At 50.8% G+C, this 25,534-nt stretch overlaps 1 long non-coding RNA gene across 2 annotated transcripts in view; it reads right to left on the bottom strand.

Moving 5' to 3' along the window:
* Positions 1-25,534, bottom strand: part of LOC138274039 (uncharacterized) — a 51,612-nt gene that overhangs the window by 24,976 nt on the left and 1,102 nt on the right. The window contains exon 2 of one of the 2 annotated variants that reach the window (XR_011200365.1): positions 8,364-8,440. The exons of the other annotated variant lie outside the window; for it this stretch is intronic. This is a non-coding gene — a long non-coding RNA (uncharacterized lncRNA). The remainder of the gene's footprint in view (positions 1-8,363; positions 8,441-25,534) is intronic. 2 annotated transcript variants of the gene reach the window in all.

The following is a 25,534-nucleotide window of genomic DNA, read 5'->3' as shown; positions in this document are numbered from 1 at the left end:
GGAGGTTGCCCCCCCCCCCTTCCTGCAGAATCATCCATCTTAGTTTGGAGAACAGAAACCAATAGGGTTAGGTTTGCGTCCCCCTCCCCAAAGGGAGTGGACACAAGAACGGGGTGTAGCCACCCTCTGGGACAGTAGCCATTGGCTACTGCCCTCTGACCCCTGTAACCCCCCTAAATCCAGGATTTAAGGGCTTACCTGAACCCAGCTCATGAGATTCAGGCTGACCTGACAAGAAAGAAGAAGGACTGCTGAGCTGAACCCCCAGCAGAGAAGACAACGACAACTGACTGCCTCAAAAAACCTGCACAAAAACAGTGAGGCATCCAGCGGGGCCAGCCACCTCGACCAAGTTATAGAAGTCTGTCCTGCACCCAAAAGGACCAAGAACTGCAGTGGACAGTGGCGCTGTCCAAGAAGGAAACATCCAGGGACTCTGGCACACCTCCAGACACGCGAGTCCTGACCACCCTGCACCAGACACCCTACGGCCGGTGACCACGTGGCCCAACCAGCTAAAGAATCATCAGGCGATTGTGATCAAGTGCCCACCCTGGGTTGACCTTTCAACCCCCCCACAAAGATGCCTGCAGAGAGAAGACAGAGGACCCCGACCCCTGAACGCGAAAGCACTGGATGAATATACCCGCACTGTGAGAGACTGGCACCTTATTGCAGTACACCTCCACATTTTTGCCTGGTTTCCGAATGCAACTTGGACTGGAGTGCACTGGGATCCTGCTAACTAGGTTCCCGGTACCAGTGTTCTTTACATAAAACATTTTAAAAGTGATTGGATACATGTTTAGCTATCACTACAAGTCCCTAGTAAAAAGGTACTTAGGTACCCAGGGCATGCAGTACTTTGGATAAGCCCCTGGTGGCAGTGGCACTGATTGTGACAACCTCAAGGGACTTGCATCAAGATGTGCACAGCACTGCCATAGCAGACAGTCTCCTGCTGCAAACCTAAAATACAAACTCTACTTGGCACACTACCTGTGTGCCCGGTCCACCGTACACTGCATTAACTATGGGTAAGACACCCCTATAGCAGGCCTTACAGATCTAAGGCAGGATACTCCATACTATATGTGAGGGCACAGCTGAATGAGCAGTATGTTCCCACCGTGTCCCTGGCAAACCTGGGATATAGTGAGTGAATAGAGCTGCCATTTTAATGTATGTGCTGGACACTGGCCAACACGAGATTCCCAGCAAAATAATGGCTACTCTGAACCCTGGGTTGTTTGGTATCAAACCACTCCGAATGATAAATTCAAACTGGTACCAGTACTGGATTTATAATAAAACGTACCCAGGGATCACCTTAGAGGTGTCCCCTGCAAAAGCCAACTATCCTGGCATATTTTCTGACTGGTTTCATACAGCCTGCCACACCCACACAGTCTATATTCAAACCTTGGTGGGGAGCCCAGTCTCCCTGGTTCGTAAATCAATGCCCTCCCTTGGTGGAGGAGCTAACCACCCACTCCCCCAGGAACGTGCAAAACCCCGGTAGTAAGCTTCAAAGGGCTACAGCCCCTGAAACTCGAGCCTCCAGGCCTGCTGATAGCATCTGAGGGGTTGCCACTTTGCAAAACACCCACTTTTTGAGTGAGCAAAGGTGGGAAACCACACAAAGATTAGGAGTGGCGGCCTAGCATGCACCACCTCTAAGGTGTTGTCTGCGAAGTGGACCCTCAAATTCAGTTTCCTCCATCTTCAAATGAAGGAAACTAGCCAATCAAGTTTAGGGAAGTCACCCTTCCCAAAGGAAGTGGACACTAAAGTGGGTGGAGCCACCCATAGGTAAGTGTCCCATTGGACATTACCAGGTTTCCCCTAGAACGCCCACTAAATTCTGTATTTATTGGACATCCCAAGAACAAGAAATCAGATTTCAAAATAGAAAGAAGACCTGCACCAAAGAAAATCCAAAGCAAAAGAACTACAGACCTGTTGCACAAGAAAAGGCGCCAAACCCTGCCTGCTGCACCCAGGACCTGCAAATTGCTGCTGTGGAGGAGCTGGACACTGGACCGAGCCCAAGAAACCCAGGTAATATCCAGGCTTAAAGAATCACCCCAGATATCCCTTTTGAGTGGAGGCACCACTCAAAAACCAAGCAAGATCCAATAAGCCAGTGAAGGTCGCTTCACTGGCTGGCCGATATGTCCACAACCGGAATTTGCAGCCGGACCCCACGACACACTAACTACCGTCCCGGATGTGACCTACAAGTGTGCCAAGATTGGTGGCACTGTGCCCTCCAGTGGCCGAGTTACGCCAATTCCCTGGGACAACCTCAAACCAGCTCCCCAGGAGCTGAAAGGATCAGGAGGAAGCTCCTGTAGAGGGACTTTAATAACACCCTGGGACCTACCACCAGAATGCTCACAGTGTCCTGTAAGCAGCCAGAGAGACTCACCTCCAAAAGGACTCAGTTGCGCACAGCTCTGGATCTCACCCCGCATCCGGCCGCTCTGCACCCGCAACAAGGAACCAGCTGTGCTCCACTGATCCCCAAACCCTTGCGACCTCGACAGCCCAAGGGGACCCCCAGAAACCATCTTTTCCAAGTGGCCCCTACAGGTGGCCCTGTGCCAAAAGCGTTTCCTACACTGCTCCCGCCGGAAACGGGAGCCGCAAGAGGCTCTCCGGCTGGTGCAAGGTGCCTACTGACTGCTGCGACCACCCTGCAAAAAAAAAAAAAACACAAAAGAGACTGGTAACTCAACTGTACGATTTTGCATGGTAACTCTACATTTATTCCAATGATGCGTAATTACGGGCAGAAAGACTAACTTTATTACAACTTTTAAAACTAATATATAAAAAAGTATTTGAAAGATCTTGGTCTTAAAAATTAAATAAAACTGAAGTATTTTTATAAACTCTGGTCTCGAGTTATTTATTGAGTGCATGTGCTGCATGATTGGTTTTGTGAGCACAACAAATGCTTAGTACATCTCCTGGATTAGCCTAACTGCTCGACCAGCTACCTTAACAATTGTAGCATTAAGTGGTCTAATTTTTGCTCCTGGAAACCAAAGTGTGCACGCCTGGACCCACTGCATAGTGTGCCTAGTTTTGCACACTGCATAGAGGGGCCAGCCTCCTACAGAGGCCTAAAAGACCACTGCACCCGCAGCCCCCAGAGAACCCGACCTCCAGCACAGGTACATTCCTCCCTGTCTAGCTTAGGGTTTGCTCCAGGGGACCCCCTGGTCCTCACATGCAGCATCTGAGTGACCCCAGGGTCTCCTCACAGAGATCCATTGGAAACCCAATGCCTTGTTTGCATCCTGCACCCAGCTGCCATAGTGCCACTGAGGGTGTGCGTTTGATGCCTCCTTGTGGCCCCAACAGTGCCCCTCTAACCCTCCCCCTCCTACCCCCAGGTCTGCCCACCAAAGAACAGGTACTTTTCTGCTGGGAGATCTGATTCAGAGTGCACCCTGTCTCCGTAGGAGCCCACTTTAAAATGGCTCAAATTTGACCTCTGCACCCGAACGGCCCAGTGTTGCTGGGAGCTTGGGGTTCACTTGAACCCCCAGCTGTGGACTTCCTAAGCCCCAGAGACTGAAACTGTTAAGTCAAGTACTTACCTCTAAAACTGTGCTTTAGTTTCTTCCCCAAGGATGTGTCCTGAAAAGTGCAGTGTCAACATTTAAAATAGCTTTATTGGCATTTATTCAAAAACTGTATGCTATATGAATTCCATTCAAAGTATTATTATTGATATATATGTGAAATAATATCAATTGATGTAATTACATGCAAAGAGAATCTTGTGATTCTAGAAATAAACAAAATTTATTTTTCTATATAAAAACCTACTGGTCTGTAGTTTAGTCATTAAGTGTGTGCTTCTTCTATGGTGTCTGTGTGTAGAACAAATGCATTTGTAGTATCTACTTTAGCCTCTGTGGAACACCTTGAGTCTGTGCATGTCATTTTGATATAGTATATAAAGAGTGAGGGGGACTGACTGAGTTGGCGAGGTAGCATGTTCCAGGTCTGTGCTGCGATGTAGGAAAAGGATCTCCCTCTGGCTGCATTGTTACCAATTCTAGGGGTGGCAGCAAGGGCAACTTGTGCAGAGCGGAGTTACCGGTCTCTGTTTGGGTCTGAGAGACTCAGTTGGTGCACGAGTCGCTGAGTCGGAGTGGCTCTGTGAGTGTGCGCATGAGTACCTCAGTGAGTGTGAGTGCTTGGGGATTATCTGAGCAGGTCTGTGTGAGTTCACAAGTGCCTCTGTGGGTGTATTACTGGGTGCATGAGTATGTGAGTATTGTAGGAAGCAGCATATATAGTGAACCAAAACGAGGTACACTGCGCAAAAAGTCAAAGCAATCAGAGGAACAAATTACATCCAAAATGCTCCTTTTTCGGTAGTGTGGTCAAGCGACTCCTACAGTAAGTGAGACACACACTGAAAGAAATCACACCAATTTATAGTAATAACATGTACTTTTATATAAAGTCTGATATTTTGATTTATAAATTTTTACAGCTTGCAAAACTTGATACAGTGCATTTTTCAGATGTGGTAAAGTTATCCTATGAAGGAAGAACTAGCACTGCATACAGGTATAGTAAAGCGACTTACGTGATCAATCTCCTGGACTTCGGCCACATGGACCATTCACCTCAGGCAGCAGGGTGAATGGGTACAGCTCAGCGTCAAGTGCCCCATGTTAGTCTATGGGGACCGGTTTGGTCACAAAGTTGCTTGAGGGATGGATTGGGAGTCCACATCAGAGGAACCCACGTGGGTTTCGAACCTTGAGACCCTTAGGCACGTAGGGACACCACCGATCCACTTCACCTCAGGCTGTGGGGTGCAGGTGCAGTGGTGTTTTATCGCATCAGGTCTGGTGCTGGAGTTCCTTGTGGTTGTAAGGAGCCACGCAGAAACAGTATATAGGCATCGACTTGGGGTTTAGTCCGAACAAGCCAACAAGTGGCCTCAGGTCTCACGAGGCAGAGAGATGTGGGGACAGCCTTGGTCCTCTTCTCCTAGGCCCAGGGCAGACGGGTGCAGAGGTGTCCTGAGACATGGGGTCTTTGTCACTCACTGTTGCTAGGGGTCTGCAGAATCAGGCTGCAAACGCTGTCAGGAAGTCCACATAGGGCAAGCCCTGGGTAGGCTGTGTCTGAAACGCCTGGGGACCATGGGGACACCACTGGCCCACTTCAACTCGGGCTAGGCAGCTCAGCTGCAGTGATGTTGCCCAGTGTTGGGTTTTTGGCAGTCAAGGTCCTCATGGTTCTTCCTTGGGTGCCTGCAGATGCAGGGCAGCAGCTCATGTAATCCAAAAGAGTTCTTCTTGGTGATTTGTGAAGCACGGACAGCGCTCCCTGATTTTTGGAACCTGCAGTGGAAGGACAGGTCAGATGCTCCTCAAGGGCCAGGCGCAGCAGGCTTGGCACCACGTCAGTCGTGCTTCTTAGGTCTATGGTTTTGCAGTCTTGTTGCACACTCCTTTTGTGTCATGGAAGAAAGTCAGAGAATCTGTGTAGGAAAGTGCCCTTGTTGGCATGGTTGCCCCCCACTTTTTGTCTGATATTGGTGATAACTTGACAGAGCGTGATGGGATCCTGCTAACCAGGCCCCAGCACTAGTGTGCTTTCCCAAAACTGTAGCATTGTGTCCACACAACAGCACACCCTTAGTACACAGTTAAGTCCCTTGTAAAAAGTACCCACGGTACCAAGGGCCCTGTTAACTGGAAAGTCCCCAAGTGCTGCAGCATGACTTATGCCACCCTGGGGACCACTCACCTAGCACATGCACATTGCCATTGCAGATTGTGTGCGCTGGTGCTGAGAAAAAGGCAAATTTGACATTGCACCTCTCAGTGTGCCACACCACAAACCACTGCCGATGGTATACGCAAGTCCACACTCAAGCAGGCTTTACAAGGTGAGGAATCCACAGGTAGTTGTATCCATCAGAAATATATTTAAATTTATTTTAGAACCACAAGATTCAACTCAGGTTACTCACGTTATCGCAGTCGCCTGGGAGTCCCCTCTGCGGTATTTGTTTTCTGGAGCTCGAGGTGGGGGCATTGGATGCAGAGTGAGAAGTCTCACGCTTCCGGCGGGAAGGGAGAGTTCTTTTAAAACTTGCAAAAATGTTGCAGTGTCCTCAGAGGTCGCTGTTCCCAGACAGATGCGTCGCTGTGCAGTTTGAGTCTGGGGACAGGCCGGTAGGGCTGGAGCCAAGTCAGTTGGTGTTTCCGTCATCTCTGCGGGGCTTTCAGGTCAGCAGAACTTATTTGTGCAGGTTGCAGGAATCTGATTTCCTGGGTTCAGGGTCGCCCCTAAATACTCAATTTAGGGGTGTGTTTAGGTCTTGGGGCAGTAGCAAATGGCTACTGCCCTTGCGGGTGGCTACACCCTCTTGGTGCCTCCACCCTGAGGTGATGGGGGCATCTTCCAATCTCAAGATGGAGGAATTATAAAAGTTAAGAGTCACCTCAGGGCACCTTAGGGGCTGTCCTGACTGGTGGGTGGCTCCTCCTTGTTTCCCTCATCATCTCCTCCAGCCTTGCTGCCTAAAGTGGGGGGGGGGCCACTGGAGGGCACAGTGCCACCAATCTTGGCACACTTGTAGGTCACATCCGGGACGGTAGTTAGTGTGTCGTGGGGTCCGGGTGTTGTAACAAAAGGCATGAGCCTTTGAGGCTCCCCGCCAGGTGTTACAGTTCCTGCAGGGGGAGGTGAGAAGCATATCCACCCAGTACAGTCTTTGTTCCTGGCCACAGATTGACAAAGGTACTCTCCCCATGTTGCCAGAAACTCATCTGGTTGTGTCAGACTGGCAGAAACTGGTCAGCCTAGCACTAGTAGTCGGACTGGTATTCCGGGTCCCTCTCTAAGATGCCCTCTGGGTGTATTTTAAAACAAATACCACACTGGCATCAGTGTGCATTTATTGTGCTGAGAAGTTGGATACCAAACTTCTCATATTTCAGTTTAGCCATTATGGAACTGTGGAGTTTGTGCTTGTTAAACCCCCAGACCTTATACTCTTATGGCTAACCTGCAATTACAATGTCCAAGGTTTTGCTAAGACACCGTAGGGGCATAGTGCTCATGCATCTATTCCCTCACCTGTGGCATAGTACACCCTGCCTTAGGGCTATAAGGCCTGCTAGAGGGGTGACTTATCTATGCCATAGGCAGTGTGAGGTTGGCATGGCACCCTGAGGGGAGTGCCATGTCGACTTAGTCATTTTCTCCCAACCAGCACACACAAGCTGGCAAGCAGTGTGTCTGTGCTGAGTGAGGGGTATCCAGGGTGTCATATGGCATGCTGCAGCCCTTAGAGACCTTCCTTGGCAACAGGCCCTTGGTACCAGGTGTACCATTTACAATGGACATAACTGTGTGCCAGGGCCGTGCCAATTGTGGGTACCGGTTAGGGAAAGAACACCAGGCAGATCTTATCCTCCAAACCGACCCTTGCTGCCAGCCACAGAATCAGGAAGAGCACATCTGAAGGCAGATGCTTTTCTTACCTTGTAGCCCAGTCAAACACGCTTCCACTCAAACTCAGACATGCAGACTCACTGAACCAGCTCACAAAGGATCTAAAGACATAAATCGCAGAGTGTGCAGCACGTCCGCAACAGCTATTTGAGCCTCCATGGGTGATAAGCCGCCCTTTAAAAGCGTCTGATTGCTCAAATGACTGATGTGTGCAAAAATACCTTTATTAGGAATGAAAAACTTGCCTAACAATAGCTTTACAAGTATGTCTCAATAAAAACATAAAAGAAAAGAAATGTTTTACCTAGAATTTATTTTGAAAGATTAGCAACACATAACTCACCCACTGTTCAATCAGTCATGTTTGGCTACTAGAAATGGCTGCCAATACTCTTTTTAGTTTTGTTAGTTCCAGAGTGACCTCCAATTAGTGAAGAATGTAACTTATTAAAAATGTGTTTTGCCAATTCTTCACCAACGATAAATTGTGCCTTCTTCCCCTTTCCTACAAAGAACACCTTTTCACCTAATTAGCCAAAGAAACATGAGAACGTTTAAAGGGCGATTTCTATTTACTGCAGATGTTGCACGAGAGATACATTAAAAGCACGTAATATATATATATATATATATATATACACATATATACACACACACACACACACACACACAATCATTTAAAAAAATAAAATATAATGAAATGAATCAGTCTAAACAATATTTGTTAACACATAAGTAGGTAGATAAATATAATTGAAAGGATCACCAATTCATGAAGCTTCATTCAAACAAGTACAGTAAATTGTATGAATGTATAACAATTTTCTAATTCCAAAGTAATTTGAAAAATAACTTACCATCAATGGTGATTTTTTTGGAAAGTCTCCGTAATCCATGCTTCATTATTTTACTGAAATCATCAGGGTACACATTACTGCGTATATAAAATTCAGAATCTGGTTGTACTTTGTAGCATCCATTGTTCTTTACAATAACAAAATAAATATAAACTGAAGAAAATCTAAACATCGTAATAGTAAAAAAATAAAATCACATGGATGAATATACGTTAAAGGTAAATAATGTGTTCCTCTGATTGACAATTTGCACCCACACATTCGTTTTTTGAAAATGGATACCATAAGAATATATCTCTCCACAGTAGCTGCCTCCGCTCTGGTGGGAGGAGCACATAAGCCATCAGAAGTCTGCTTCTTCGCCAAGGCATTGCACCTTTTAATAGGAAGAAAAAGATAGTTGGAGATGGTCCTCTTCTCTCATCAGCTTGCCTAATTTTCACAGCAATTAAGCAGATAAAAAGCTGATCATCCATTTAGCATTGTTTAGTACAATGAATGACTGCTGTGGGTCAAATATATGTAAGAATGAGGAGGTAGAGAAAAAGTCGTCAGGACAATATTTAGACCAACGTGAAAGAGTGAACACTTTTGGAAAAAGAGAACCAGCTTGCCTCAATAGATGGTAGTTAAATGTGTGGCTACAGAGAGGGTTAGATGCTCGTTAACCCTTATGTAAGAAGTAATTACGGGAAAAAAAAGAATATTGTATCGTCAACAAACCTATAGGTCCTCATTACAACCCTGGGGGTCGGTGTTAAAGCGGCGGTAAAACAGCCAACAGGCCGGCGGTAAAAAAAATGTAATCACAACCGTGGCGGAAACCGCCAACATAGACAGCCACTTTAACACTCTGACTGCCACAGTGGTACAAACAAACAGCATGGTGGTCACCACCAACAGACAGGCGGAAGACAATGTATCGCCCACAGAATCATGAGAGGCCAATCCGCCACTTTTTCAGGGGCGGATTCAATGCGAACAAAAACACGGCGGAAAAAGAACTTGGAAGGAAAAATGCTCACCTCTACACACCATACGAGGAACCAGGATGCCATGGAGCCGGAACTCCATATTCTACCAGCCATTGTCTTCCTGCTCCTCTACCAGGAGCACGAACGCCAGCAGCGAAGACCACAGTGAGTATTGCACCTACGACACAGGGGAGGGGGGAGGGAAAAGAGTGACACACACACGCAACACCCCCACCCACTACAGCACACATACACACACACACACACACATAAATACATGTTGATACATTACAGTTACACCCCCCCAAGGCCCCTGGAAGAATGCAAGGACAATGGAAATGATTGTAACGATTCTGATCAATAAAAATCCAGTACTCATAAATATATATACACACCATTAACAAATATATACACCAAGAATTAAAGTCCATGTGCTGCACATAGATAGTCCGTGGACCACTGGGCCCAAAATGCATGGGCGAGGCCCACACAAGATATCCAATCAAAACGGAGCGAACACTGCAGGGTCATTAGATCGAAATACAACAGGCACCTCAGGGGGAAGGGAAGGGGGGCACCTCAGCCGGATGAGTGCACAAAGCCAGATCTATGAGGGGGATCCATGCCCACTGCTGCATCCTGGGGAGTGCAAAGCCACAGTCTCACAAGTGAATAACAGTCTCCACTGGTTCTGGAGGGGGGTTTGTGCCCAGAGTGCTTCATCCTGCCAAGGACTGAGGTAGTGGATGCTTTTCTCCACTGGTTCTGGAGGGTGCTTTGTGCCCAGCGTGCTTCATCCTGCCAAGGACTGAGGTAGTGGATGTGAATCTCCACTGGTTCTGGAGGGGGCTTGGTGCCCAGAGTGCTTCATCCTGCCAAGGACAGAGGTAGTGGATGTGAATCTCCACTCACGGTGGGCCATGGAAGCTGTCCCCTGAAAATGACCACCAGCTCCGTACGACTGACCACGGAGGATGGCAGCCATATCTGCGGTGGTGCCACTGGCATATGTGGCGTGTCCACTGTCAGTGATTGTGGCAGCCTCAGTAGCGGCGGTGCTTGCGGCGCTCATTGGCCTGCAGTGCTGGTGGGTGGCTCAGTGAGCGTGCTGGTGGCGGCGGTGTCCTGGGACGCGGTGATGGTAGCGCCGGTGTTCTGGGAAGCGGTGCTGGCGGTGTCCTGGGAAGAAGTGCTGGTGGTGGCGGTGTCCTGGGAAGCGGTCTTGTCCGCCGTGCAGGTTGGCGGTGACTTCCCTTTCTTTCTGTGCCCCTTCCCCACCTTGGATGGTGGCGCAGCTGTCTTCACACTCCCAACTGTAGTCCTGGGAGAGCCCTTGGTGGCAGGTGTTTTGCCCTTCTCCCTCCGGGCTGTGGCCAACTTCTTATGTTTCTGAGGTGGGGGACTGTCTGTGGTCTGGCTCCTTGGCACACTGGCTGCCCTGCTGCTTGGTGCACTCCAGAAGCCGGTTACTGCTGGCACCACTTTTCCCGTTGATGTGGTGGCTGAGGTGCTGGGTTGTGACCTGGAAAGCCGTGCCATAGGGGACGGAAGGGGTGGGGGAGGTGAGGGGGAAGAGGTCAAGGTTTGACAGGAAAAGTTTTAGACACACTGGGAAGGGTAGATGGAGGGGGTTTGGGAGTGGAGGAAGAGGTAGTGGTTGTAGGAGGTGTACATCTGCTGAATTTGGGTGAAGGTGCATGGGCTGGAGGCTGTTGAGGTGGATGGGTGTTGGGTGGGTGGGTGCCTGCGTTTGTGTACTTTGGGAGGAGGGATCACAGACACACTGGGAGAGAAAACTGGGGATGTGTGACTGGTAGTGGTGTGGTGAGTGCACATGAGCGGTGTGTGGTGATGGACGTAGTGGCTGAAGATGTAGTGCATGCAGGTGTGAGTGGAGACGTGACAGGGAGGGATGAGGGAGATGAGGAGGAGGGGGACACAGTGGATGTTTGTGGTTGACTTGAACCCCCAACAGTCGTCTGTCTATGCCCTGGAGACTGAACTTGTAAGTGCTTTACTTACCTGCTAAATTAACTTCTACTTACCTCCTACAGGAACTGTTGAATTTTGCAGTGTCCTCTTTTAAAATAGGTTATTTGCATATTTGCCAGAACTGTGTACCTTACTTTTTTCATTCCAAGTTCTATATTATGCCAAGTACCTTACAATTTATGTACTTACTTGAATTCAGAATCTTGTGGTTCTAAAGTAAATTAAGAGAAGAATATTTTTCTATATAAAAAACCTATTGGTCTGGGGTTAAGTCATTGAGTGTGTGTTCATATTTACTGCCCGTGTGTGTACAACAAATGTTCCATTTAATACTTGTCTTTTAATTAAACATCACACGCAAGATAGAACATAGTGTGGCAAAATAATAGTCTTTCTTAGAACTGTGGTCTACAACTGTTTGTGTGGGCTCTTTGTCTCTTACCCACTATTATTCCTCAGTCTAGTGTGGTGACATACAGCCTGCTAGTCAATATGAGTCTTTAAAGTCACAACATAATCTGGCTGAGGTCTATGCGTTTTTGTGCCCTCTGTTATAAAGTTTCAGTTTTAGACACCCACAGGCTCTGCACCAGAAAGTTCAAGCTTGTACACACCATGGAAGATCCACAGGCAGCTATCAAAATGTTCTGCGCTTGTGTGACTAACGCCTCAACAAGTGCAGAGGTCAAAGTAGCATAGGCGCTTATGGAGAAAAGGGGTGCTCCGGTTCCACTCTGCTAGCAGGTAACTAACCTGCGTCCTCTGGGAGCAGACCCGGGGAGTTTTGTATAGCACTGGGTTGGGCGGTGTCCCAAACAGGCGCACAGGGCCAGCCAGGTGCAGTGTGCACAGTAGGTGTCAGGTTTTGAATAGAAATCAATGGAGGGACCCAGGGGCCACTCTGGTGATGCAGGCAGGGCATGGGGTTCTTCTTGGGCCAGCCACCGACTGGGCTAGGATGAGGGACGCCTGCTGGTCACTTCTGGAGCGGTAGTTGGTTCCTCTTGGGCCTGGGGGCTGCAGGGGCAGTGCTTCTTCCAGGCGTTGGGATCTCTGTTACCAGGAAGTTGCGGTGAGGGGGAGCCTCTGGATTCTCTCTGCAGGCTTGACGTGGGGATGCAGGGAGATTGTCTCAGGGTGGCCACGTCGTTGGAGTCACCTGGGGGTCCACGCTGCAGTGTTGGTTTCTCTGGACACAAGCTGGGGGCGTTGGTGTAGAGTGGTGGGGACTCATGCTTCAGGAGTGAGGTGGGTGTCACTTTAAAGATGGTTTCTTCCTTGTTGTTTGACAGAGCCCATATCCACTAGAGTTTTTTGGTCCTTTGGGTTGAAGGGCAGTACCCCGAGTTGGCACTGGTGTTTTGAGGTCAGCAGTCCTTTAGGTTTTCAGGAAATCTGAAATCCTGGGTTCAAGGTCGCCCATAAATACTGAGTGTAGGAGGGTGTTAGGGCTGGAGGGCAGTAGCCAATGGCTACTGACCTTGAGGATGGCTACACCCTCCTTGTGCCTCTCTTTGGGGAGGGGGGCACATCCCTATCCTTATTGGGTAAATCCTCCAAAACAAGATGGAGGATTTTCCAAGGAGGGGGAGGGGGTCACTACAGCTCTGGTCAACTTAGGGGTGGAACTGGCTGAGGGGGTGACACATCCTTGTTTTTCTCATTATCTCCGCCGGACTTTCCGCCCAAAGTTGGGGCTGTGTCCAGGGGGCGGGCATCTCCACTAGCCAGAGTGCCCTGTGGCAGTGTAACACGAAGCCTGAGCCTTTGTGGCTCACTGCTAGGTGTTACTGTTCCTGCAGGGGGAGGTGTGAAGCACCTCCACCCAGTGCAGGCTTGGTTTCTGGCCTCAGAGCACAAAGGCTCTCACGCCAGGAGGTCAGAAACTAGTCCCTCTGTGGCAGGCTGGCACAGACCAGTCAGTCTTGCATTGAAGGATTGGGTAAAATACAGGGGGCATTTCTAAGATGCCCTGAGTGCTATCGGTCGAAGAGCCATGTCTTGAGGAGTTTCCTGAAGGTGAGGAGGTCCTGGGTCTGGCGCAGGGAGGTCGGCAGTGAGTTCCAGGTCTTGGCGGCGAGGTAGGAGAAGGATCTGCCGCCAGAGGTCTTGCGTTGAATTCGGGGAGCGAGGGAGAGGTTGGCAGAGCGGAGTTGGCAGGAGGGGGACGTAGAAGTTGAGTCTGTTGTTCAGGTAGGCGGGTCCGGCGTCGTGTAGTGCTTTGTGCGCGTGGGTGAGGAGTCTAAAGGTGATCCTCTTGTCCACGGGGAGCCAGTGGAGGTCCTTCAGGTGGTGGGAAATGTGGCATCGGCGGGGTATGTCGAGGATCAAGCGGGCGGATGCGTTGGAGTCGTTTGATGTCTTTTGCTGGGATGCCTGTTTAGAGTGTGTTGCCGTAGTCAAGTCTGCTACTGACAAGGGCCTGAGTCACTGTTTTTCTGGTTTCCGTCGGGATCCACTTGTAGATTCTGCAGAGCATGCGGAGGGTGTTGAAGCAGGAGGAGGAGACTGCGTTGACCTGTTTGGACTTGGTGAGAGCGGAGTAGAGGATGAAGCCGAGGTTGCGTGCGTGGTTGGCAGGAGTAGGTGGAGGACCCAGTACGGTGGGCCACCAGGAGTCGTCCCAGGCCGAGGGTGAGCGTCCGAGGATGAGGACTTCCGTCTTATCGGAGTTTAATTTCAGGCGGCTGTTTCTCATCCATTCGGCAATGGATTTCAGTCCCTCGTGGAGGTTGGCTTTGGCGGTGTGTGGATCTTTAGTAAGGGAAAGGATGAGCTGGGTGTCGTCGGCGTAGGAGAGGATGGTGAGGTTATGCTGACGGGCCAGCTGTGCGAGGGGTGCCATGTATACGTTGAACAGCGTTGGGCTTAGCGAGGAGCCTTGGGGGACGCCGCAGATGAGGTTGGTGGCTTCGGAGCGGAAGGGTGAGAGTCGGACTCTCTGGGTTCTGCCGGAGAGAAAAGAGGAGATCCAGTTGAGGGCTTTGTCTTGAATTCCGGCTTCGTGGAGACGAGTTAGTAAGGTGCGGTGGCAGACCGTATCGAAGGCGGCGGATAGGTCTAGGAGGATGAGGGCTGAAGTTTCGCCGTTGTCCATTTGCTGTCTGATGTCGTCTGCGGCGGCAAGGAGTGCAGTCTCGATGCTGTGATTGCATCTGAATCCGGATTTAGAGGGGTCTAGGGTGGAGTTGCCTTCGAGGTAGTGGGTGAGCTGTGCGTTGACGATCTTCTCGATGACCTTCGCTGGGAAGGGGAGAAGGGAGATCGGGCGGAAGTTTTTGAGGTCGGCCTTGGGTTTCTTGAGGAAGGCTTGGATATCGGCGTGCTTCCAGCTGTCCGGAAAGGTTGCGGTGTTGAAGGATAGGTTGATGATCTTACGAAGTTGGGGGGCGATGGTGGAGTCGGCTTTGTTGTAGACGTGGTGTGGGCAGGGGTCTGAGGGGGATCCTGAGTGGATGGAGGTCATGGTCTTTCGGGTTTCGGTGTCATCTACGTGGGTCCAGGTGGTGATGCGGTCGGCGTGGGAGGAGTTGTTGGAGGTGGGGTCTGGCGGAGGTGTGGTGTTGAGGCTGTCGTGGATGGCGGCGATTTTCTGGTAGAAAAAGGTGGAGAGTGCGTCGCAGAGTTTCTGGGATGGTGGGACGTCGTTGGGTTTGGAGAGCTCCTTCACGATGCAGAAGAGTTCCTTGCTGTCGTGTGCGTTGTTGTTTCGGCGTTCTGTGAAGTGGGAGCGTTTGGCGAGTCGGATAAGTTGGTGGTGCTTGCGGGTGGCTTCCTTGTGGGTTGCGAGGCTGTCGGGTGTGCGCCCGAGAAGCCATTTTTTCTTGAGTTTCTGGCAGGTGCGTTTGGAGATGATCAGTTAGTCTGTGAACCGGGCTGCTTTTTTCTTTTCTTGGTTGACGGTGGGCCTCTTGAGTGGTGCGAGGGTGTTGGCACAGTTGAGGATCCACTGTTGGAGGTTGATGGCGGCGGAGTCCGGGTCGGTGGCGTCGGACGGTGGGTTCTTGGCGAGGGTGCTGGTTAGTTGGTCTTCGGTGACTTTTCACCAGCGGCGGTGTGCCGGTAGTGGGGTGCGGTGGTGTTCGGTGTTTTTCTTGAATGTGAAGTGGACGCAGTGGTGGTCGGTCCAGTGGAGTTCAGAGGTGTGGCTGAATGAGATGTGGTTGCTTGCAGTGAAGAGTGGGTCTAGGGTGTGACCGGCGATGTGGGTGGGTGTGTTGACCAGTTGTCTGAGTCTGAGGTTGGTGGTCAGTGATGCGGTGTTGGCGTCGTCGTTGTTTTCCAGGTGGAAGCTGAGATCTCCCAGGAGGATGTAGCCCATTGAGGCGAGGGCGCTTGCGAGGTCGGAAATGGTGTCACTGAAGGGGGCTCTTGGTCCTGGAGGTCGGTACCAGGGACTTATCTGTGTGCGAGGGGTGTCCCAATTTGGGGAAATAATGGTACATTTTAACTGAAAGAACACTGGTGGTGGTGGGGCCTGGTTAGCAGGATCTCAACACACTTCAGTACTCAGAGTCAGCATCAATAGCAGGATAAAAGTGTTTGGGGTAGGTGGGGGTTGTGGACTGCAAAAAGGAGGCATTTTCCTACAGAGGGTGTGTAAGCTTGTGGAGGACACAGCGTTAATTTGTTGTGTTATTGATAGAGAAGCCAAGGGTAAAGGCCAGGTTACGCAATTGGTTAATGTGGGCGGGGGCATTAACATGAGTGGGGGGGGGCCACCAGGAGTCCTTCCAGGCAGAATGGGGTGTAGGCAATCACAAGCATTTCTTGTCTGAGTTGAGCTTGAGGCAGCTGACGTCCATCCAAGGGCAGACTGCTCTCCTCCCATTGGGAAAATGCATCTTGGCTTGAGCAGAGTCGTCCGACATGGAGAGGATCAGTTGGGTGTCATTGTCGTAGGAGACTATCTTTACCTCGTGTTTGATGATCTTAGCGAGCGAGCCATGTAGAGGTTAAAAAGCTTCAGGCAGTGTGTGGATCCTTGGGCTACTCTGCAGCAAGTGTATAAGTTCTGATGTGAATGGTGGTAGTCTGACCCTCTGGTGAGGAAGGACCAGATCCAGCTCAGGGCTTTGTCTCAGATGCCAGCGTCGAGCAGCCTGTCACAGAGGCTGAAGTGGGAGACTGTCTAGAATGCAGTAGAGAGGTCTAGAAGGTTGAGTGCGGCAGTGCCTACGCTGTGCAGTATGATGCGTATGTTGTTGGTGGTGGCCAAAAGTACAGTTTCGGTGCTGTGATTGCTTCCAGATCAGAAATGGGAAAGTTCTAGGATACGGTGTCTCTCGAGGAACTCTACGAGTTCCTAGTTGATGGCTTTTTCCGTTACCTTGGCTGGGAAAGTGAGCAGAGACATGGGTCAGTAATTCTTCAGCTCCCTAGGGCCGGCTTTGGGTTTCTTGAGTAGCGGGCGGATTTCTGCGTGTTTACAGTCTGAGGGGAATGTGGCAGTCTTAAACGATAGGTTGATGGTTCAGCAAAGCTCTGGTGAAATGATGGGAATGACAAGCTTGAGGATGTGATGAGGGCATGGATCTGAGGGTGCTCCCAAGTGGATGGAGTTCATTATTCTTTGGGAGTCCTCTACAGTAATTGTGGTTCAGCAGTTCGTATCTGGTGGGGGAGAAAGGTCCATGGTGCTGAGCGGTGAAGGCGGGCTCTGTATGCTGAAGCCTTTGTAGATGTCCCAGATCTTACAGTGAAAGAAGGTGGGGAAGATCGTTGCGGAGGTCTTGGGAGGGAGGGATGGATGAGGTTTCTGCCCTGCGATTCGTGAACTCTTTGACAAGGATGAAGAGCTCTTTGATATTGCGAGTGCTGGTGTTGAGGCATGCTTGAAATGCAGCTTTTTGGGTGGCTCGTATGTTCTGGTGGTACGTTGTGTCAGTATTTTTGCAGGCGGTGCGGTTTGGTGGATTTGCGGAGGCTCCATTTGCATTACAATCGTCTGCAGGCGCGCTTGGATTGATGTAGGTCTTGCGTAAACCACTTGGGAGTTTTGCTATGTAGATTCCATGCCAATTTCCTTAGGGGGGCTACATTGGCTGCACATTCAGAGTCAGCACTTTAGTTTGCCTGCGGATTCATTGGAGTGGTTGACAGCGTTTGGTGATCTGTGCTTCCGTGACTATACCCCAATGTTTGCCAGGGGGTTAGGGAATGTGGTGGCATGCAGTGTGAGTAGGTTAAGTAGATGCACTTGGTCAAGCCAACAGTGTTTGGAGGTGTGGATGAAGGTGAGGTTGTCCCCTGCTGAGAGAATGGCGTAGAGGATGTGAAGGGGTTTGTGGGTAGGGACGATGACTAGTTGTTTGACGCCGAGAATTGTGGGGTCGTACAGGATGTTTGATGTATTGGGGGTCATTGAGGGTATCAAGCTGTAAATCGAGATCACAGAGTGGGATGTAACAGGAGGAAGTGAGTGCTTGGAGAGGCAATGAGGTTGACAATGTCCTGTAAAGACTGGGGTTGAGGTGCAGGTGGCCTGTAGATGAGGGTGCCACGTAGGAAGGTGTTTCGGTTGGTCAGGATGTGGAAATGTAGATGCTCATGCGTTGACAGAATGTGACTAGATGATGAAAGGCGGAGGTTGTTCTAGTAGATTATGGCAGACACCTCCAGGAAGGTTGGCTCTGTCCTTGTGTATGATTTTGTAGTTGTGCGTAATGGGCGTGGCAATGTCCGTGGTAGCTGCAGGGGTGATCCAACTCATAGCGAGATGGTGACGTCCAGAGCTGTTGAGTCGAGGTCTCAGACTTGTAGTGCATGCTTGACGAGGGAGCATGTGTTAAGAAGCAGTGAGGAATCATGAGGTGGTACTTGGGAGTATGCTGGAGCAGGCGCAGCAAGAAAATGATCCATGTTTGTACATGTGGTCAGCTTGGTGGCATGCTGATGATCTTATGGGGTTGAGGGCACGTAGAGTGCTTGCGTTAAACCAGCAGAAGGGGTGAGAACCAGGGTCCCTGGTGCTGTGTGGCCTCCATGCACAAACATGCTTCCCTGTGGCGCACTAGCGTGGCGGCCGTCAGTAAGGAAGAGAGGTATGGAGGCGGTGGTCCAGCGATAAGGAGGTGGGAGAAGCGCTTTGCATGGGGCGGGTGGGGATGCTGGGACACCAGCATTGCCGGGTAAACACAAGAGGGAAAAAACGAAAAAAGGACAGAAAAGCAGCAAGTGAAAGGGAAAAAAAAAGGTCCAATTATTATGCCCAGTGGTGCCTCTGAAATGGGGGAGACTTAAAAAAGGAGGCCTTTGAAGAAAGTGCAAATAGGACAGGAAGTGCAGTGACTAGTTGCAGACTCGCTAAGGGGGATTATGCATCCATGTGTGGAAAGAATAGCCAGCCCATTTAGATGTGCCAGCTGCACCATTTCATCCTGCCCAGGGTGGGCCATCAGGATATTTATGATCCAGTCACACCTGAGCTCCCTTGGCGTGTGCCTGTCTGGAGGGAATGCACAAGAGATGATGCGTCACCCACCCAAACAGGTAGACATGCCAGTAGGCAGTAAATATTTAAGAAAATAAAACGGCAAATTTATTAATGTGACATTTTCAGCCACACAAATTAATGTTAGACTTGACCATAAGTTGTGATTTTGAATTGCGAGTCCATAGACACCAAAGTCCAAATTTTTTTTTTTTCAATTCGAAATTAGACAGGCTGCTTCAAGGTAACCCTGATGTTAGCTTAAGTGAAAGTTAGGCCTTGCGGTGGTGAAAGACAAGTGTAATAGTTTTTGTATTACCACAACAGGTTAAAATTAAAAATACACGTCCAACTTGCCCCTGCCCTTTGATCTGTCCCAGGCCCACTAAAGGGGTTACATATGTTTTAAAAATAAAGGTTTGAACCTGGAAAGATTTAACTTGACAGATCAAAATGGAAGTTTAGAACTGCACACACAGACTCTGGAATGATAAGCAAGTTATGTTGACCTACTACTTGGGATGCGCAATCATTACTGTGGGCGCACTAGTAGCCTTTAATTTACAAATCAAGGGCATAGGTAAGTACAATTTATTAGGGACTCATAAGTAAATGAAATATGCCAACTGTGTTAAGCATACATCACCATATTTTAAGGCAAGAGCGCATGCACTTCAGCACTGGTAAGTAGTGGTAAAGTGCTCAGAGGCCCGACAACAAGAAAAAGTCTGAGAAAGAGTAGGAAGGCCAACATTTGGGGGTGAACCTTAAGAGAAGGACATTTGACAATAAGCAAAACGCAAAATACATACAGATATTGTATTTGATTCTCATTTTTGAACCACTGTAACAATATGTCCTGCAGAAAAAAATATAAACTGAGCAGATAGGATAGATGCTCGTACAAAATACAAGTAGACTGGACTAACCAATTAACTGAAAGAAGAAATTGACTGCCCATACACAATTAAGTTCAGCTGCTAACTGTACATCAACTATATTAACAGGGAAGCTATACTATATGTGAGTTATACTAAGTATGATGATGTACCTCAACTAACCAGTACCTCACCTACTTATCTCAAATGTCTGGAATACAAATGAAGGTCACTCTTCTTGCCATGAAAGAAACAGTAATGGGGCAGATGTCAGACAATACAAGATTGTATAGATCCTCTGAAAAATGGCCATTTAATTTTGGAATCTTTGAGAAACACTGCACTGGTCGCCACCATACTCTACACCACTCTACTCTGTACTAATACATTCTGCACCAATACACTCTATTCCACTGTATTCTATGACACTGCTCTGTCCCATGCCACTGTACTCTACGCCAGTGCGCTCTAAACAACTGCACTGTATGCCGCTGCCCTTTACTCTGCACCACTGTACTCTATGCCACTGTTCTCTGTGCCACTCCACTGACACTACAAAACTGCACTCTATCAATCAATCAATCATTCGATTTATAAAGTGCGCTATGTACCCGTTAGGGTTTCGAGGCGCTGGAGGGGTGGGGGTGGGGGGGGGGCAGGGGGGGGGGGGAGACTGCTATCGTTCGAAGAGCCATGTCTTGAGGAGTCTCCTGAAGGTGAGGAGGTCCTGGGTCTGGCGTAGTGAGGTCGGGAGTGAGTTCCAGGTCTTGGCGGCGAGGTAGGAGAAGGATCTGCCGCCAGAGGTCTTGCGCTGGATTCGGGGGACGATGGCGAGGGCAAGGTTGACACAGCGGAGTTGGCGTGAGGGAACGTAGAAGTGGAGTCTGGTGTTCAGGTAGGTGGGTCCAGTGTCGTGTAGTGCCTTGTGTGCATGGGTGAGGAGTTTAAAGGTGATCCTCTTGTCCAAGGGGAGCCAGTGGAGGTCCTTCAGGTGGTGGGAGATGTGACATCGGCGGGGTATGTCGAGGATCAGGCGGGCGAATGCGTTCTGGATGCGTTTGAGTCGTTGGATGTCTTTAGTTGGGATGCCTGTGTAGAGTGCGTTGCCGTAGTAGAGTCTGCTACTGACGAGGGCTTGGGTCACCGTCTTTCTTGTTTCTGTTGGAATACACTTGAAGATTCTGCGGAGCATGCGGAGGGTGTTGAAACAGGAGGAGGAGACTGCGTTGACCTGTTTGGACATGGTGAGAGCGGAGTCGAGGATGAAGCCGAGGTTTCGTGCGTGGCTGGCTGGGGTGGGTGGGGGGCCCAGGGCGGTGGGCCACCAAGAGTCGTTCCAGGCCGAGGGAGAGCGACCGAGGATGAGGACTTCTGTCTTGTCGGAGTTTAGTTTCAGTTGCTCATCCACTCGGCGATGGATTTCAGTCCCTCGTGGAGGTTGGCTTTGGCGATGTGAGGATCTTTGGTCAGGGAGAGGACGAGCTAGGTGTCGTCGGCGTAGGAGAGGATGCTGAGGTTGTGCTGACAGGCCAGTTGTGCGAGGGGGGACATGTAGACATTGAACAGCGTTGGGCTTAGCGAGGAGCCTTGGGGGACGCCGCAGATGAGGTTGGTGGCTTCGGAGCGGAAGGGTGAGAGTCGGACTCTGTGTTCTGCCGGAGAGAAACAAGGAGATCCAGTTGAGGGCTTTGTCTTGGATACCGGCTTCGTGGAGACGATTTAGTAGGGTGCGGTGGCATACCGTGTCGAAGGCAGCGGAGAGGTCTAGGAGGATGAGGGCTGAAGTTCGCCGTTGTCCATTTGTTGTCTGATGTCATCTGTGGCGGCGAGGAGTGCAGTCTCTGTGCTGTGGTTGCGTCTGAAGCCGGATTGGGAGGTGTCTAGGATGGAGTTGTCTTCGAGGTAGTGGGTGAAGCTGGGCGTTGACGATCTTCTCGATGACCTTCGCTGGGAAGGGGAGGAGGGAGATCGGGCGGAAGTTTTTGAGATCGTTGAGGTCAGCCTTAGGTTTCTTGAGGAGGGGTTGGATTTCTGCGTGCTTCCAGCTGTCCGGGAAGGTAGCGGTGTTGAAGGAAAGGTTGATGATCTTGCGGAGTTGGGGGCGATGGTGACGTCGGCTTTGTTGAAGACGTGATGTGGGCAGGGGTCAGAGGGAGATCCTGAGTGGATGGACTTCATAGTCTTTAGGGTTTTGGCGACATCTACGTGGGTCCAGGTGGTGAGGCGGTCGGCGTGGGAGGAGTTGTTGGGGGTGGGGGTCAGGGGAGGCGAGGTGTTGAAGCTGTTGTGGATGGCTGCGATTTTCTGATAGAAGAAGGTGGAGAGATCGTCGCAGAGTTTCTGGGATGGTGGGACGTCGTTGACGTTGGGGTTGGAGAGCTCCTTCACGATGCAGAAAAGTTCCTTGCAGTCGTGTGCGTTGTTGTTAAGGCTTTCTGTGAAGTGGGAGCGTTTGGCGAGTCGGATCAGTTGGTGGTGTTCGCGGTTGGCTTCCTTGAGGGTTGCAAGGCTGTCGGGGGTGCGCTCGAGGATCCATTTTTTCTTTAGTTTCTGGCAGTTGCGTTTGGAGGTGATCAGTTCGTCTGAACCAGGCTGTTTTTTTCTTTTCTTGGTTGACGGTGGGTCTCTTGAGTGGTGCTAGGATGTTGGCGCAGTTGAGGATCCATTGTTGGAGGTTGATGGCGGCGGAGTCCGGGTCGGTGGGGTCGGGTGGTGGGTTTTTGGCGAGGGTGCTGGTTAGTTGTTCTTCTATGGTGACTTTTCCCCAGCGGCGGTGAGGCGGTAGTGGGGTGCGGTGGTGTTCGGTGTTTTTCTTGAAGGTGAAATGGACGCAGTGGTGGTCGGTCCAGTGGAGTTCGGAGGTGTGGCTGAAAGAGATGTGGTTGCTTGCAGAGAAGAGTGGGTCAAGGGTGTGACCGGCGATGTGGGTGGGTGTGTTGACCAGTTGTCTGAGTCCGAGGTTGGAGAGGTTGGTGGTCAGAGATGCGGTGTTGGCGTCATTGTTGTTCTCCAGGTGGAAATTGAGGTCTCCCAGGAGGATGTAGTCTGTTGAGGCGAGGGCGTGGGTGCTTGCGAGGTCGGAGATGGTGTCGCTGAAGGGGGCTCTTGGTCCTGGAGGACGGTATATGAGGGTTCCTCTGAGGGTAGTGTTGGGGTCCGTGTGGATCTGGAAATGAAGGTGTTTGGCTGTCTTGAGGGTGTCTTCCATGTGGGTGTGGATCTTGAGGGTAGATTTGTGGGCGATGGCTATCCCTCTACCAATTCCGTTGGTGCGGTCTCTTCTGGTGCTCTTGTAACCGTCAGGGATGGCGATGGCGATGTCTGGGGCCGAGGAGTCGTTCCACCAGGTTTCGGTTAGGAAGGCTACGTCCGGGGCGGTGGTGTCGAGCAGGTCCCAGAGCTGGATGGCGTGCTTTCGTGCGGAGCGTGTGTTGAGGAGGATGCAGTTCAGGTGGTTGGTGTTGGTTGTTGTAGGCTCCGTTGTTCTGTTGCAGGTGAACTTGCCGGTGCGGCAGGAGAAGGGTCCTTTGGTGTGCTTCGGGGTGGCCTGGAAGCAGGCTGTGGATGGGCCAGGGTTGAGGGCGAGGAGTTCGCTGGCCGAGTAGCGAAGGCTGGGGATGCGGGGGCGTGAGGACCGGGGGGGCACTGGGCGCAATCCAGGCGCGGACGCGCAGCGCCAGCCATTAGGAAGGGAGGGGGGAAAGGAAGGGAGGAGCAGCTGGGGGGCGGGAGGCAGCAGCAAGGGTAGATCGGCAAGGGGCGAAAAAAACAGGGAAAAAAGCAAGGCACAAACAGCAAGGATAAGTTCAAAAACAGTCACAAAATACAATTCTGGCACAAATTACAATCGGGGTACAGCAATCAGAAGGGGCACAACGGGGGCAGAAGCGCAAGGAGGCAAGGCGCTGAAAAAAGAAAAAAACACTTACAGGACGGCGAAAAGCGGCACACGGGTCAAGTGAAGCTTAAACAGAGCCCACTAGACACCAGGGATGAGACGCAGGAGGATGCCTGCGGGTGGAGGAGGGCCTCGAACACGCTAGTAGCAGCGTGGGTGGGGGTCAGGGGCACGAGACAGCAGGGTGGTGCTGCGGACGTGGGGGGCGAGCTCTAGACCTAAAGCAGGTCAGAGGTCGCTCACTCGCGACGCGCAGCGCCAGCCATTAAGAAGGGAGGGGGGAGGGAGGAGCAGCTGGGAGGCAAGAGGGAGCGGCGAATGGGGGCGGGGCCGCAGGGAGGCAGCGGCAAGGGTAGATCGGCAAGGGGGAGCGCCCAAGGGGCGAAAAAACCAGGGAAAAAAGCAAGGCACAAACAGTAAGGAAAAGTTCAAACAGTCACAAAATACAATTCTGGCACAAATTACAATCGGGGTACAGCAATCAGAAGGGGCACAACGGGGGCAGAAGCACAAGGAGGCAAGGCGCTGAAAAAAAGGAAAAAACACTTACAGGACGGCGAAAAGCGGCACACGGGTCAAGTGAAGCTTAAACAGAGCCCACTAGACACCAGGGATGAGGCGCAGGAGGATGCCTGCGGGTGGAGGAGGGCCTCGAACACGCTAGCAGCAGCGTGGGCGAGGGTCAGGGGCACGAGACAGCAGGGTGGTGCTGCGGACGTGGGGGGCGAGCTCTAGACCTAAAGCAGGTCAGAGGTCGCTCACTCGCGACGTGCTGCGCCAGCCATTAAGAAGGGAGGCGGGAGGGAGGAGCAGCTGGGGGGCGGGAGGGAGCGGCGAATGGGGGCGCGAGGGGGGCGGGGCTGCAGGGAGGCAGCAGCAAGGGTGGATCGGCAAGGGGGAGCACCCAAGGGGCAAAAAAAACAGGGAAAAAAGCAAGGCACAAACAGTAAGGAAAAGTTCAAAAACAGTCACAAAATACAATTCTGGCAAAAATTACAATCAGGGTACAGCAATCAGAAGGGGCACATCGGGGGCAGAAGCGCAAGGAGGCAAGGCGCTGAAACAAAAGGAAAAAACACTTACAGGGCGGCGAAAAGCGGCACACGGGTCCAGTGAAGCTTAAACAGAGCCCACTAGACACCAGGGATGAGGCGCAGGAGGATGCCTGCGGGTGGAGGAGGGCCTCGAACACGCTAGCAGCAGCGTGGGCCAGGGGCACGAGACAGCAGGGTGGTGCTGCGGACGTGGGGGGTGAGCTCTAGACCTAAAGCAGGTCAGAGGTCTACACCACACTATTCTTTACTACTGCACTCTATGCCACTACACTGCATCACTGCACCCTATGCCACTGCACTCTAGGCACTATACTCTGCACCACTCTACGCCACTGCACTCTGCAACGAGTCTACTCTGCACTCTATGACACTGCACCACTCTGCATTACTGCACTCTCTGCCACTCTATTGTATGCCACTCTACCAAAGGCCACTGCACTCTAAACTACACTGTACACCACTACCTTCTACCCTGCAACATTGCACTCTCCGCCACTGTACAGCAATTTACTCTGTACTACTGCATTCTACGCTACTGCACTCTATGCCACTCTACATCAATCCACTCTACGCAACTGCACTCTACAGCACTATAATCAACTCTGCACCACTCAACACTACCACTGCACTCTCTGCCACACAAGTCTACTCTGCACTCTATGCCACTGCACCACTCTACACTACTGCACTCTGCCACTCTATTGTATACCACTCTACTCCACTCTACTTTGTCCCATGCCACTGCACTCTACGCAAATGCACTATAAACAACTGCACAGTACCCCACTGCACTGTACTCTAAATGAACTTCACGCCACTATGCCACTAACTTATAGCCATGCTAAACAGCAGCCACTCTGGTCAAAACACATTGGCAAAACCAATAACTCTTGCGTAGACAAGACCTATTGGCTTTGCCAATGCCTGTTAGTACTATGAGGT

Source organism: Pleurodeles waltl, unplaced genomic scaffold, assembly GCF_031143425.1.
Source record: "Pleurodeles waltl isolate 20211129_DDA unplaced genomic scaffold, aPleWal1.hap1.20221129 scaffold_140, whole genome shotgun sequence".
NCBI lineage: Eukaryota > Metazoa > Chordata > Amphibia > Caudata > Salamandridae > Pleurodeles > Pleurodeles waltl.
Note: the sequence above shows the minus strand (reverse complement) of the source record. Positions and strands in the feature narration are given on the sequence as shown.